The following is a 15,573-nucleotide window of genomic DNA, read 5'->3' on the forward strand; positions in this document are numbered from 1 at the left end:
ACAGACAGAATCGATCTCTGAGTGTGTCCTGCTTGGTTTGTAAATTTACCTACTGTGACTAAGTACATAACTCATTATTAAAAACAGTCAGACCTGGTCTTTCCTGAGGGTAAACTAATGTTTCTCATCATCCTTAGAAAAACACACAACGTGAGATAAGGAATAAGTAATTTAAATAAGAGCCATTATTTCAAAGGCTTGCTCCCATGGCCTGAATCGACATGCAAACGTGGACTCCCAATCATCTTCACAAGATAATTATAATTCATAATTGGCACTTTAAAGCGTTTTCAGAGAGCTGTACAAATATTGACTAATTAGCCACACCAGAATCCTGTGGGGTAGACGAGCAGGTACACTAAGCCCCTTTTGTATCTGAGTAAATTGCTGGGAAATAAAACCCCAACCCTCACCTGCTGCAGGGGATGAAAAGGGGGAGATATTTTCAGCCTTATGCCCCTTGCCCAGTCCACACTGCTCCCACTACCACCATTTTAGGTCTTCTAGAGAGGGGATGAGGTGAGATCTAAGGTAGCAGAGCTGGAAATAGAGGACAAACCTCAGTTCATTAACTAAAGTCCTGTTAAGCAAAAGGTCTAGATATTCAAATGTCAAAATAAAGCCTAAGGATTTGATACAAGTACACGCAGTATCTACATGAGGATGGTAGCCTCTTCTGCAAAGGAACACTCAAACAATGATGTACTGCACAATTATGACTTATTCTCAGAAACAAAATATTACACTGATACTTGTAACTAAATAGTAGAGAAACAGCTCAATATGTATGGAGTAAAACACTCATTTACTTAAAATTGAGAGAAACCTTATTATCCACTGTGTGCCCAAAATTAAGGATAAAGAAAGTGTTGTGTCCCATTAGAGTCTCCAAGAGGCTCTACCTTCCCTGTGTAATAAACCATGCAAGTATCTTCAGTCCACAAGATGGGTTTAAAAATGGACTTAAGATCCTTAGAGATCACAGCATCTAGAAAGCCAAATACACCACAGAATATATCCTCCATTAAATCCAGCTCTTTAATGAAATTGCCTGTAGGAAAGCAATGATTAGTCATTAGAGTCTCAAGTTTTCTGGTTTAAACTAGCAAACAATGGCTTTATTCCACAGCTTCATTACTAATCACCACATTCTAGATGACAAGCAGGTCTTTTCCAAACAACTGTATTATCACAACCTTACAATGTACACAAGATACACAACACGACCCATTTCTATTTGGTGTAATCCTGCTTTTTCTATTGAATTGGTTATATGTTGTGTCTAATTTCAGCTACAATCTTTATAAGGCAAAGATTGCGTCCCTGTGGTTTTTTAAAGCCTCATTCACAGTTAAAATGGCATATAAATTAAATAAATAATAAGAAATCATGAACCGTGGGAATTTATTCTGCATTTATCAGGAATTCACAAGTGAGGATTTACATATTTTTAAAATGGATGTTTTTAAGATAATATCTTCCAGAGATCTGGTTCTCTCCTCTTTTTTAGAAATTGGGAGATGCCTTTTAATTCAACTGCAGCAACTATTTAGGTAAAAATAACAACAGGAAAAATAAAGTTAGTGTGGTGACTGGTTGAATAATAAATCCAGGGTTATTCCACTCTGAAGCTCATTCTTCAGCCTGGTTCATGTTTAACTGCTTCTGAGACAAGCAGGTTTCGAGCCCTGGTAAAGAGCATTAAGATGATGGTATTTTAACTACTGCATTAATTATCTACTCTGAGCAAGGCTAGACAAAACAAATAGTAGGAATAGAACAGAACTGCCTTAGTGAGCAAAATCCATTTAAAAATGCCCAAACTAGAGGAGTACATATTAGGTGGCTTGGGCTGCAATATGATAAGGGCAAAAAGGGCTTCTGTACTCAGACGCTTCAAAGAATCAAGAAACAGTCTAACAAAAATCAGGTTTTTTTACATTTGGCACTCCTGGCCACTCATCTCGCAGGAGTCTCCTATATGCTGGGGACAGGGGATCATGGCCACAGCAAGAAACATAGTCAGCAGTAACAAGCCAGTCACAAGCCAAAGCAAGTCTATGCTAAAGTTCTGTATGCTATACCTTTTTATTTTTTTTTTTTTGTGCATTTTTTCCTTTTCAGGAGAAAGAGGGGGAGAAAAAAAGCAACATTTTTAATCCCAATATAGGAATATGTTCATGTAAACAATCATTCAGCCTGCTCTGAGGATGTGATGAACAGCTCAAAGGACCTTAGGAATCTGCTGGTCGCTCACACCTGGACCTGCCAAGTTAGTGAAAACATAGTGTGACTTTGGTCTGTAAGAATAAAAGACAAACACTAGAATGCATGCTTCTTTTCAGGTACACCAGTGTACACCTACAGTAGGTAAAATGCAGCAATAATGATAAAATAAATCAGCTGTGTTATTAGAAATGTTAATTGCCCTGGCCAGCCTTCTGTCCTTAGAGGCCTGCAACTTCACATATGTGTAAGGTGAGGAGTCTAGTCCCCACAGCCCAAGTGTATAATTCCCCATCCTTCAAGATGCCAAGCCAAACTCATAATATTTCTTATTTTTCTTTTTGGTTAACAAAACTAAAACCTGTAAAAGGAAGAGCATGTGACAGCAACTCTGTATTCTAGGATAGAAAATGCACTCATTTGCACAGAGTTAATAACGTCCTAAAATGGCCATTCACCCTCAAAAGGCATTAGCATGTAATAGCAGCTGCTCATCCTCTGAGTGCAGACAAACGTTGGAAAGAGGTGCTGAGAGGCTTTGTCCTAGAATTACATGTCAGTGGTTTAAACATGATGTGTGGAAATTATTTTAATTGCCCGTATCAGTCCGGGACTGAAACGGTCTTATATTGGTAGAGTGGTACAAATGTCCTTCTCTGGTCAGGGTGTTGTTTGAGAAGAACATGTACATACCTGAAGGTCTAGAAAGCCTCACCACAAAATAAAATTTTAAAAAATCACCCCAATAAAATACCTTTGAAAAATATTAGCTAATAATGATAGTTTTTGACACTGCAAGTCTTACATAAAAAGATCCAATTTCTTGCAAGTATGAGCACTGAAAGAGCAAGAACCGCTATTTTTGAGATAAATATTACAGTTCAAATGTCACAGACTATATTAAAGACATTCACAATTGGCTCTGAGATTTAGAAAGAAAAAAAATAAGACTTACACAGTTGTAGGAAGGTTGGTGATGATCACAGTGCTAATGATCATGAGAGAAATACAAGATTTTTTTTTTTAAGCATCATTATCTAGTGGCCTTGAGTGCTAATCAAAACAAGGACTATAATGCCTGCTTTAATGGGGTTTGTCTCAGTAATGCTCCTAAATGGAATAAACTACATTAAACCCAGACAAGCTACAAAGAGAGATAAATGGCAAAACAATACACTGGAAACCTAAAGATTCTTTTAATCTACTATTAACTGAGTTACCATCCATGGCATTCACAGTTAACTGTGGTTTTGTAATCCATTTGCTTAACTGTACAACTAAAATAGAAATGTTGCTGTCCTTCTGTTTAAAATAACAGACTAAATAAGGCCCCAAATGAACCCCCCGAATGGCTGGTCTGGCAAAGACTGTACTAGAAAAGTCTGCATATCTATTTTCTTATTTAAAATTAACAAAGCAGCTCCTCTGGAGTTTTTACTCAAAGCAGAGGGAATCTGACCCCACTGAGATAGTCCTGCACATTAGCTGAGCCTCTGTGCACCACAAGGATGCCCCAGGCAGACAAAGGACCCCACACACTCCCTCACCGACCACTGCCATTCCTCATAGCTCCAGTGCTGCAGGGACATACACTGAGGCTTCAGATCATCCTCTTGATGTTTACAGGAAGGGGCACTGAATGCCAGGACGATGAATTTATTGCCATCTTCCTCCTCCTCCTCCTTGTTCCTTTGGTCTTGCTCATCTCTCCGCTGCATGGTCCAATGCACAGACATGCTGAATTTCTTCAGCTTGATACCTCAGAGGATCAGTTACATTTGAATTCATCAAAAGCAAGTAAGTAGGTTTTCTAATGTATTTATTTTGCTGTATCTCTCGCCCTGTGATGGGAGGAGCCAAGGCAGCTGAGGGGGAATGCAGACTATAGCATTTTGGGCAGATACTGCAGGAAGAGGTGACAATTTACTGATAAAATGACAGCCAAGGTATAGATGTAGTGACACTTTTATGCTCATTTAGATACAAGAATGAAATATTTCCAGGGGTCCAGTCCTGGAAGGATGGATTAGCTCTTTGCTCATGGTGTACACAAAATGTAGGATCATGCATCTTATCTTGAAGAAATTTTCAATAAAGGTCTTTACAAACTGAAGCTGTAGTTTAGGGAACATAAAATTCATTCTGTAATTAATGAGTTCCCCCTAGAATTACAGAGAAAAAATTCCTATGGTTTTATTGCTTTTGTAAAATGGTTGTTCTCCTGCTCTCAAGGGACTGCAAAAGGTCAGTGGTGTTGAATATACATGATTTATAAAGTACTCTGGGATGAGAGGTGCTGTGTAAATATAAAATATTATTAGAGCATACTCTCCTTAATGCACATACACTGAAATGGAATTGGCTGTGCCACAAGAGCAAAAATAAGAAACCAAGACAGTCTGATGACAGCAGGTTGTCTAAGGCTACTGACAGTCCACAACAGCACAACCATAAATTCATCTCACAGACAGATTTATCTAACACTGAAAGTTATTGCTGTTCATCTGGAATCAGTTATATAGATATGAATGTGAAGACTGTTACATAGAAAATGACTAATCAGGCAGAGATCATGATGAAAAAGTGGCTTCTGAAGCAGCTGCAGGCACAGGAGCAGCTCAGGTAGCCCATCCACCTTCTGCAGAAACACTGCCTTACATAAGTCTGTTCTCAATTATATGCCAGAGATGCTTGGGATTCCATGGTCCTCTGCTTTGTAAAGCCACACTCAGATGGCACTTTCAGCCTCAAAATATGCATCCTATTTACCCCTGGCTTTGATGGACGCTTCCAAGTTCCCCTTGCAGATTTGAACCTTGAGATTTGCTGACTTACAGATATATCCAAAGAGTCTTTCTAGAAAGCAGTCTCTCAGAGAACTGATCTAGAATGAGCCAAACTGGACTAGCAGTCCCATTCCCCTCTCAGGGAAGCATAAATTATGCTTTCACCCCACTTTTTGGGATTGATTCCAATTTCTCTAGTTTTTCTGTTCACAACAGTCTATAACACTGCAATAAATAATCGCTTTGAAGTAGATTTCAAAATATTTTAACAGGTGGGGTAGTGACATGCTTACTCCACTTTACCATAAAATGGAAGAACTTCTATTCCTCCTCCCAAAGACAGAGATTGCAGATCATATTCTGAATTCTTTTCAAAACCTAGGCCAAAAGATATCACCAGCGCAGTCTGTTCCCCTTCACATGATTATTTCCATTCTCACAGATTCCTTTATCTAATTCCCTTCCACCCTGAAGTTTACACTCTCCTTTCAAAAATTTTTCAACTGCACTTCCCTTCTTAAATTTCCTATCTCTCATCAGCTTTCAAATAATGTGACTTTATTTTAGAAAAACGATGCTATGAATTTCAGAGTAATCTGTTCCTACCTTTTTCCCTGTGCTAAAACACAGGATCTAATTTTAGATCCTTAAAAAAAAAAAGCCACAATACAGCACTTTAGCAAAAGTATATAAAGTATATGAGCTTCCTGCTCATAAAGCAAAAAAATTAAGTTCTCACTTCTGACTGTATTCATGCTTTCCCATGAAAACTGATACATCTGTCTGGGAGGTAAAGCAGATTTGGATTATCTGTATTTGAGAGAACAGTTACACAAAGTTATTGCATAAAATGATTAGATTTTCTAGCAACAGAAGTTTGATCCTGTGATAATGTCAAAGTTATTCTCATCTATGCAAAATACTTCTCATCTGCACAAGAAAGGTTCTTAATTTCCTCTGTACTGAAAAAAAATGCCACTGTATTTTCTCATTCCTGATGACATAAGTATTTGGTTTCCTCTACTTTCTTTAGATAGTTTTTACCCTTATTAGATTTGGCTATAGTTAAACTGCTGTAGTAATGGCAGACAATGACACTCTTAAGGCTACACTCTCTATGATTAATCTGTGCTCCAAAGGAAAGCATTTATCATCTGGGGGCTACCCTTCCCATTTGTCTTTTCCCTATGTTTTCAGTTCTCCTTTCCTATCAAGGAGAACAACAAAAATCATTATGGGTTTTTAACTTAGGGAATGACACTTTTAGCTCTGAGGCCAATGTGTAAATGTAAATTTCCAGCTGTTAGAACAAAGAAATAGCAAATGTGAGGCAGATGTTAATATATTACCCATTGTTGGTAATACAAGCAAAAATCAACTTTAAAAAAGTCCCCCAGCTATTGCAGTAATGAAAGCTTACCCGCTTGGGCATTTACATATACCTGTGCCTGCAGGAATAAGATCTAACTAGTTTCTCACAATCCATGGAGTCCAGACAAATCCTCTGTGTCGTTTCTTCCTCTTTTGATATTAATAATCCATGGGCTAGAACATATAGCAAATGAAATGATCTCCAGATGTTTCTTCTGCTTAGCAATCTGATGAATGGCCAAAGACCACTTACTGTATGATGAAGTCAAGTGGAATCTGGAGGATTCTGGATCCTATGTTATAGCACTGTTTTTCAGGACCATATTCAGCACCAAAAGTTAAACTGCATGTCTGGTTTCTATCAAATACCACTTGGACATAAGTTTTCAAGCGCTTCTGAAGCCAGCATAGGCAGAGCTTATGAGCTGTGAGCTCCCTAAGAACTCTGCTTTTCTTTGAATTCACCAACTGAAAAACCCACAGCATGTCTGTGAGTAAGGTGCTTCTTGCTCTATTCTAGTATCTTTGTTGCCTCTACCATCTTCTAACCCTTGGAAACTTCTGAATTAACTCTCCTGGCATGATGAACACAGAATCACAGAATCAATTAGGTCGGAAAGGACCACTGAGATCACTGAGTCCAACTGAACACCACCATGTCAACTAGGACATGGCACTAAGTGCCAAGTCCAGTCTTTCCTTAAACACCTCCAGGGGTGGTGACTCCATCATCTCTCTGGGCAGTCCATTCCAATGTCTTTCTGTGAAGAAATTCTTCCTCATGTCAAACTAATTTACTAAGGGTAGACTTGATCCCCTCATCCAGATCATCAATAAAGTGTCATAGTCAGTGGCATGGAGTAGCATGGATAGCTGGAGCATACTTACTGCTTAGGTTCCCCTCTATAGAATCTTCAGCCTTTGTCTAGCTCTCACCATATCACATCTCTCATCATCCTCTCTCTCTCATCTCAAATCATCCCTCCCATGGACCTCGGATCCTCATGAATCCTGTAAAGTCCTTCCTTTTAACATTAATATAGCAACGACTTCTGAATGCCTTGTGTCAGGCACATTTGTGTTTGTAATTCCTTTCACACTAGGCAATTCATTAAGGGCTCTGTTTTGATTACCAAAATGTGTGAACACAATTTTGTATCTCATCTATACAGGGTCACTCTTATGTCAGCTTGTTTCTGACTGTGACAGTCTTTTCCCATCCTAAAGGCAAAGCAGTGTTTACATTTGGTTAGTTAAAATATTTACATTGCACATTCAAATGATGCATTTTCCCAATGACAGGGCTCTCTCTGGTATTTCCTCCTGTACCTACTATGCAGCGGAAAGAGATGATTAAGATGAATATTCTGGGTGTTTCTAAACAAGCAGATTAAGGAAATATGCAGCACAGCTATACTATACTAACACTGTTGGACTCTGTAATATCCATGCAGGCTGTGTGATGTGCCCAGCACTGGCATGAAAGCCTGTCTTTTAGGACCCCAAATAAGAAGAGTTCCACATTTTCCAGTCATCATATTTCAAATAGATTCTTTATTTATTGACAATTTATTTGCTCACTCAGTGCCTGAGGTATAGCAAAACAGGACAGACATAGGCCCTGGGAGAGGAGGTAAGAACGGTGCTGTCTGCTGATCATCAGTCTGCCTGCAGATAAAAGCCTCGAGCACACTGTGTCTGCAGGGAAGCAAAGATGATGGGAGCTGCTGCCCAGATGGAGAACAGAGAAGGGGAGAAGGAAAGGTGACACTAAAGCTGGCAGCGGAAGGCTACAAAATGACAGTGTTTGTGGGAATCAGAAAACCCACTGGACACTCTGATCTTAATGTAACACTACAAAGTTGAATAAAACACTGTGAGCGATGCTGCACGAAGAGGTACACCAGATACACAGCATGAGCCTCTCCCCAAAGAGACTTGTTTGAGGCTTGCAGGAGAGAAAGAGTATGCATACAAAACTTCACACAACAGTGAAATTCAACATAATTTAAGACATATCATCATCTACATGGTAAACAGTTAATTTTGCTCATGTATGCGTTACTACCAAACAACAAAGCACAACCATATGCAAGTCCTCCTGAGAAGAAATCAGATGCAGAGTGAAGCAACTTCTCACACAGAAACTCTGTAGCAGTGCAAAATTAAGAACTTAAAAAACCCCAGCTCTCAGTGGTTGTATTCCTTACCTTATAACATCATCCACGCAGGTCTTCATATAGGCTCTCCCATTGAGGAAGCAAAAGCTTCTGGGCTGAAAAAAACGAAGAAGCTCTGGTTAAGACATTAACACAAAAAACCTGCCTGTGCTTACATCCCTCACAAACTCTGCTGCATCTCTTTGTTTACAGAAACATATAGAATAGACCAAAGTTAACTTTGGAAGCAAAAGCTATTTATTTGAAATTGAACCTGCCCACTTAGTGTCATATACTCCGGAGGAAACGGGTTCTAAAAGTTGCTGTATAAATGAGGCACGCAGCATCCAGCAAGTGAACTTTGTGCAAGATTACGTTACGTGTGGGAGATGTATTTACTCCACTTTTTTAAACTAACAGTAAATGAAACTTCGTTTGTCGGTTAAAACACAACAATAAAATGAAAGTAACAGGCTCTACATCAGTATAAGGCAGTGTATTCACAATAATAAATAACCAATTTTGACTTAGTCTAAAACACATTTATCCACATATATTTTTATTTCCTGATATGAGTGCCTCTAGTAAAGCATCCACTGAAAAAATTTTGGAAATTGCAATCCTTTTAATTATTCTGGCTTCATTTTTTTGCTTGTGCAGACAAGCAATTTGGGATTTCCACACTGACTTGCCCCTGACAAACACAAGAAAATCAATGAAAGACACAGAGTCGAATAAAGGGTCTCACTTCTCTCTCTCATGGAGGTAATGACCATAAATATCTCTCCTTTGATAGGTTAAAAAACTCTTAGGCAGGTCTATACATGTTTATTATTACTTTAAAATGTCCTTCTTTACTGTAGCAGGTGTTGTCTAGAACCTGTCTCCTTGATGCAAAGGGCATTGTTAAAATGTTAAAATGGCAGGATGCAGAATCCAGCATCATCCAGGCCTGCTGCCCAACCAAGGGGGGGTGAGGAGCGAGGATTTGGCTCCCCAGTGCTGGAGCCCCCAGTTACTCTCTCCTTCAGCAAGGAGGGGTGTGTGGGAAAAGCCACAAAGAGAGTGAACAGGCTCATTACCTGCCTGCCTGGTGCCTGACACAGCCCCACTGCCAAGCAGCACGGAGGGTGCATAGGGATTAGTGGGGCAGACACTCCTGCAGAAAGGAGATGCCACAAATCCCCAGGCCAGGGGTCAGGATAAATCTAGATACTGCATTTTGAGCCAGCAGATAGCAGCCACCCTTGGGGATACACAGCTTGCAACTCCCAGCCTTTGGCTGGCCAGCTCACAAAGCCCCGCCGTTTTTGGCAGAGGGACATCCAGCATGATGGGCAGCGGCTGCCGCTGTCACTAGCAGGATGTTTTCTGGAGTTTTTCCTACAAGGCAATGTGTTTATTCTTTGAAACAGTTGCTCCCTAAAGATTAAAACTGAACAGGAGCACAAAAGTGGTGTGTGTCCTCTGGGGCTGCTACGTGCCATTGGGCAAACAGGAGGTACAAGCTATGTTCTCCCAAATTACATGCAACAAACGGTGCTGCACTGACAGAACAGCATTCTTCAGTACACAAATTAATACTCTCTTCTTTTTAACCCTTCCTTAGAAAAAAAAAATCAACAAAAAGATCCCCCAATATCTTTCAAACACCATGAAATTAAGAGCTCCAGATCTGGAGCTGTGTCGGGGAATCTCCACCTCAGCTGAGCCCATTCACCCCAAAAGCATGTCAACCTGGGCACACAAATGAACAACAGCCACTAGGCTTGCACTTTTAAGACTAAGTTCGTTATCATCCCCAAATAGCAGTAGACACTCTCAAAAAACAGACTTAACAATTACAAGGGACAGACAGCAGTAAGAGAAGCAAAGAGACCAGGAGAAACACTCAGACAAAATATACGTTTACTTTAAAATTAAAATAATAACAGTAATTTAAAACTACTAAAAATAGGATTGAAGTAGTGAGAACACAGGAGAAATACCTGCACAACAATGTAAAATCTGTTTGGCACGGTCTGTGTAATGATAGTTATTGCAAAGTGGCCAAAAAAACAAATGCAACAATGGTTTTTCTTTCTGCTGAGCTGTGTAGAGCAAACGTTAAATTTTTACCACTGTATAGGATGCTCGGTACCCCAGGGAGTGCCTTGAGAGGTGAGGAGTTGTCTCTGGTAATAGGAAGAAGTATTTATGCTGCCTCATAGCTATACGTGGATGTATTTCTATTAGCAAAATTAATTTAATATTGCATATACATAGTAACTTCTGGCTTAAAAAGTAAGAAAGATGGAGAAGGAGACTAAATAGCCTTTTTGGCCTCTGATGGGAACACATACAGTTTTTCTCATTACTGGTAATGCAAACTAAGCCCACATAAAGGGAAACAGACAAACTTTAACAACCCTCAGCTGCAGCACAATGCCATCATGAAGCTTTATTCTCCTAGGAAGTACAGCAGACTTCACAACTTTTCTCTCTATGGTATCACCCTTATTTTAATTAATAACCGAATAGCAGCAATCACTACCACGCTCCTCTAAAGATAAAAACATTACCTGTGATTAACAAGGACTCCTCATCCTAGTTCGCGCTGTGCAGAAGACACCAGGAGAAGCTATCAGTGGTCCTCTGGAACTCCCTGCGGTGGCTAAGGCAGCTCGCAAGAGTTTCTCGACCCCTGTCCCCGACCGCTCACCGATTCCGTATGCGCGGCGCAGATCCACCTTCTCCGGCTGCCAAGCCGGGCACAGCTTGCGAACAATGCCGCCTCTGTCAGCCCGCCGAGTGAGCACTGCCACAAAGACACGCTCATCCACAGACCCGCGCTTTTTTTTCCCCCTTCTTTTTCTTCTTGGAGTACAGGGTGATGAGAACGGATGGGAGAAAAATGCTTATGTATTTGTGATTAGCCAAGGCTTCATTCTCTTCAGGAGTGAGACGGTGTCAGTGCACGACGGGCACCCCGGCGCCGAGAGGGGAGATGGAATCTGCACTGCCGAGAGGGCTCCCTGCCTCGCTTCGCACATTTTTGTTTCAAATCTGTAGGTGGCTGCATGAGCAAGCAGCCGAAATTGGGGAGGAGTTACATGAAATGCAATTTAGGACTTGGCAGCCTTGTCTGCCTTTTCGAGAGCAGGACGAAGAGGCGAGATCGCCGCCCGCTGACACAGCAGCGCGCCCTGCCCTGCCCACCCCACCTGCCGCCACCTACACCTCACCGAACTGCCGGGAAAGCGCCTCTCCCTGCCCGGCCGTGATGCCCGGGACAGAGCACAGAAGCAGCAGCTGCTCTCGACCTCTCGGTAACCACACTCGACAGCCTCTGAGCACGCTGGCTGTTCACTCCCGACCCACAGTATTACCAGCTTAATTTTCAAGGAGGCACGGTGCTTCATGAATTTAACGAGCAACTATAGGAGGAGACAATGAATGACATCCTCAGCAGATGTTTACAGCTGTCACTAGGAAGAGGAGATGACAGAAGCATCTCAGATTAAATCTCAGTTTTCTGTAAAGCTTTCCTTGGAAATCAGCGAGGCAAAGCTGAAAGTTCTTTTAAAATCAGATGTCCACAGTTTTCTTGTTTTGAAAGGACTATCATGTGCATATATTTTGTGCAACTTCAGCTTTGTTTTCTTTCCTATCAGAAAATGAGAAGCAATCTGGTCTGGCTGAAGAGGAGACAGTGATGATCCCTGCTGAACCCTATTAGAGTATTACAGTTTAACTCATATATTCCCAAGCCAAGCTCCACGATAGATTAGCTGTTTCACATTCCTCCACATTAATTATAGTTCTGATCTTAAAAGATTGCAACTGAATGGAGCAGCAAGCAACAATATGCTTTCTTCTTGAAGCAAATACCAAGAGACACACAGCCCTTGGGTGCAGCACAGCTATGAACTGATTCCTGGTCCCTGATGAACCAACGCAGCCTTACAGTAATTTCCCATGCAATTAGTATTAATTGGTGACTTGCTGGCAATCCTCCAGGGGCCCTATCTCACCCTTTTAGCCAGTCCTACTGGATCAGGCTTGAGATGATCATCAGGGCCAGGCAGCCATCACTTCTCCCCCAGCTCTCAGGACTCTTTTTTGCCCCTAAAGTTTTGGGGACTTGGCAAGGATTATCCTGAGTAATGAACAATCACAGATATGCCACTTCCAAATTAACACATATGAATGTGTACCGTGTGACAGCAAAGTAAGAGGGAGATTTCCAGAAGGAATTTATAAACATTTTTTAAAATATTTTGTTTCAAAGCATTTCACTAAGGCCAAACTCCAACATAATTTTCAGGATAAGTGAGCACTACTATCCAGTGTCTGGATAGTAACAGACCAGTAAAACTTTCCATCTTGTACTCAAAATTACACTGATAAAGGAGAGCTCTAAATGAGCAACCACCTCTTCTAATTTTATGCTTTAGTAACAGTTCTTAAGGATACTGTTTCCTTTTATCTATTAATAAGATCAAGTTATTTGTCTTAAGCATCTTGTCAAATGGACTTAAGCAGGATCAGGATTGCTTTATATCAACAGAGCCCCACCACTCAGTGGCAATAAACAAAATCAGATGTTCTTTGGCAGAACATTGTAAACATCTAAAACATATTCCAGGGTCAGTATCCCAGCTGATGGATCTCTTTTTGCAGAAGTACATAAATAATCTCAAAACTCCATATACCACTATCCTTTAAAAACCACTGCTGAGGCAGTTATTTAGAGTCAAAAGGATGCCCTAAATGAGAACTGTGTGGGGGCCAGCCTACACACACCATTCAATAACTAGTAATGGTAAAATACATTAGGAAATGCTTGTTGCTAGAGGCACACAGCATTACTTCAACTAAAACAGGTCAAGTATAATCAAGAGCAATGTCCTACAGGCCAGCTTTGTTCCTCCTCCCTTTTCAGCTTCTAAGTTTCCAGTCCACATGAATCAGTCGACCTCGGCATTACTCTTCTTGAATCACTTTCACCTTTTACTGTACAATGTTTGGAAACCACAAGACAACATCAGTAGGGTCTCTAATACATGGTGTATTTTGGCTTGGAGGTAGTTGAGAACATTAACTATGGTTATTTCTTAAGGAAATCTTGTGTTTGGAGGGGAGGAGAGTGCTACAGCCTGCCTGTGCCATCTCACTTCATCTCTAAAAATTTGTACTCCTAGATTTTACTTAAGGGCTCATGTTGTACTTAGCATACACAAACTCAAGTGTGAAAACTGAAATTCAGTACAGAGATTCTTTCACATATTTGTGGTTTATATGACATAGTTTAATGACTTTTTTTTTCTTGGAGATCCTTCTCTCTGATACTACCTGATTATAATTTTTTAAAAGGTGTTATTGTCTTTTTTCACACATCTGTGGCATATAAAGATCCAGCCATTATTTGTCAGTGCCAAATGAAAAATGGATACTTTCAGACTATTCTCACAATTATTTCAGAAGTACAGAAGATAACCTCACTTTCACTGGTGTAATTTCACAGTAATTCCATTAACTTCCAGTATCTTTGAAGGTACACCATGCATCTGAGACATCCCTCACCTCTGTCTCACACATCTTTAGCTCTCAAAGAGTATAAAACCACAAGGATATTATTCAGGGCAGTTTAGGTGGCAGAAGAGTTCTGTCGGTCAGTGCAGGGATGGATGGATTAAGGAACCACAGAATGAAAGTTTCAGGGAAGATCTTTTCTGTAAAATCACACGAGAGGAAGGAGCACAGCACACACGCTCTGGTGGGGACAGTAAGGTGCTGTTTGTGTCTCTGGAAGTGTAGAAGAACTATTAGATTTCTCAGTATGATGCTATTCTGAAAAATCTGGTTTGCTTACAGGCTTTTAAAACACACATGTTCAGATTCCCACTTTACATCTACAACTAACAGAGAGGGATGAAACATTCAGTTTTAGAAAACACAAGACCAAGAGATTCTTTCTCCAATGAAATATGCTAAGACTTAGTCACTGCCACTCTAATACCCTGATAGTAAATTCACTCTTTACAAATACAAAGCAAACATCTTTAAGGAAATTATGAACATCTCTGGCCATATGGATAAGACTTACACTTGTAAATTACTTCTCTAAATAAGTGTTACATCAAATCTCCAACTAGTCACGGATAGATGCGTTCAGCCTGCATCAGGTGATAATGAAGTCTGAACTCAGTTAAATTTCGATTAGCTGTTGATGAAAAACAATTTGATAACACCGCTTATTCTAAACTCCCCTTAACTACAGTTTTTCCAGTCAAACTTGTCACTGCTATTCCTTCTTGCATTAAGTTTCTAAGAGCATTACTGCCAGTGACAGTTTTATTTGTAGCGCTACACGGCACTGGTACGTGCTCCTCATCAGGTCCTTCTATCTGCCTGAGCCCAGTGCTGGATTGTACCAGGTTCTCTCCATCTACAGGAGGCTAAACACAAAATAACAATCAAGCATCACATTTTGCTGTGGCTGGGAGCTTGTCAGTGTACTTCCCAGGTACTTGCACATGTCCTACGCATGCTGAAGACACACACGTGCTGGACTGTCTCCACTGCTAAGAGGGGCTATATGTCATTTTGAGCTCTTGATCTTAAGTATTTCACTTGGACACAGACCAGTTGGGTCTACGGTCTGTTCTCTGCTAAAAGCTCTTGAACTCTTGACTAACTTAGGCCATGTGGATTTTTAATTTAACATACCTAGCATGTGCCCAAAGCCCCCTCTTAGAGCAGTCAAGTCAAAGCCTTACAAAGATTTGAAGTGTACCAATACAATCTAAGTCAATATTCTGTACTACAGGAATGCAAATAATTTTCTTAAATCTTTTTTTTTTAATGAAAGTTGGTTTGCAACATTATAGTAACTATGATTCAGCAAAGTATTTAAGAATAACTGATATAATTTGCAAATTTATTTCTCACCTATCTGAGTAGCACTAATAATGGAACTGAAACTTTCTCCTCATCTGCTTCCAGTATTTATCAAGCATTTGAGCATGGCTCTTTGGTTTCCATTTGCA

At 40.3% G+C, this 15,573-nt stretch overlaps 1 protein-coding gene across 5 annotated transcripts in view; it reads right to left on the bottom strand.

The window, feature by feature from the left end:
* PAG1 (phosphoprotein membrane anchor with glycosphingolipid microdomains 1) overlaps nt 1–15,573 on the bottom strand; it is a 115,702-nt gene that overhangs the window by 38,548 nt on the left and 61,581 nt on the right. For 3 of the 5 annotated variants that reach the window (XM_051770340.1, XM_051770369.1, XM_051770360.1), the window contains exon 2: nt 8,594–8,658. The gene's annotated coding sequence lies outside the window, so the exon portion shown is untranslated. Of the gene's footprint in view, nt 1–413; nt 675–8,593; nt 8,659–11,103; nt 12,316–15,573 lie in introns of those variants that run through there. The other 2 variants (XM_051770349.1, XM_051770378.1) reach the window with 2 other exon arrangements.

This window comes from Manacus candei, unplaced genomic scaffold, assembly GCF_025592945.1.
Source record: "Manacus candei isolate 608988 ecotype Guabito, Panama unplaced genomic scaffold, ASM2559294v1 h1tg000008l, whole genome shotgun sequence".
Classification (NCBI taxonomy): domain Eukaryota; kingdom Metazoa; phylum Chordata; class Aves; order Passeriformes; family Pipridae; genus Manacus; species Manacus candei.